Source organism: Peromyscus maniculatus, chromosome 23 (assembly GCF_049852395.1).
Source record: "Peromyscus maniculatus bairdii isolate BWxNUB_F1_BW_parent chromosome 23, HU_Pman_BW_mat_3.1, whole genome shotgun sequence".
NCBI lineage: Eukaryota > Metazoa > Chordata > Mammalia > Rodentia > Cricetidae > Peromyscus > Peromyscus maniculatus.
This window is the reverse complement of record NC_134874.1, coordinates 12,341,986-12,342,831: the sequence shown is the minus strand read 5'-3', so window position 1 is coordinate 12,342,831 and position 846 is coordinate 12,341,986.

The following is an 846-nucleotide window of genomic DNA, read 5'->3' as shown; positions in this document are numbered from 1 at the left end:
CTTTTCGCCTCCGCTAAACTACAACATTTGGTGCCTCGAGACTCGGCAGGCTCTCCTAGTGGTTCCTCCGGCCCACTGGCAGACTGAGGCACCACTGGGACCCTGGAACCAGTCTACCTGTATCAGGCTCACATTTCAACTACCGATCGATCAATCAATTGATTGCTGGGCCCTCCATCCAACACAGGCATGATTGGTGAGTTCCCTTCTCCCGGTCGGCTTAAACCCTTCCCTGGACCCATAGGAGTGAGCGCTGACCATCCAGCACCTCTCTGGCATTCTTGGAGGCAGGAACCCCCAGTCATAGCCTTCAAGGCTACAGTTGGCCCCCTCTGCCCACAATCACCCCTGGCCGTGAGTGAGGCTTCATTTCATCTCTTGACCATGGTTCCTCGCCTCTTGGCCCTGCCAGCCAACCCTGGTACCAGGCAACCATGTGTCTTTTCGGGGCTCAGAGCCCCTTGACCTCTGCCCTTTGTGTGACTACTCACTAGACTGCGTGCGCCTTCTCATGCAGGAATTCCGAATTTCTGGGAGGCTGGAAAGTCCAAGCCTTTGAATCTTGGTTATTTGTTTGTTTGTTTGTTTGTTTGTTTGTTTTTTCCTGCCTCGTTCATGGGAACTGCGCCTCGTCGGTGTCGGTTTTTACAGCGCTCTTACCCTACCAGGAAAAGTCACAAAACATGACAGAACCCACTCACAAGAGTTTTATTAAGATAAGGGAGAGGGACAGATGTGCACCGGCCTGCAGAAAGACACGTGTGAAGGGGGCTGGAGAATCATGGCGACGGCTTACAAAGGCTGGGCCCCACTTGCACACACAGGCCCATGAGGCTCTTCCACACA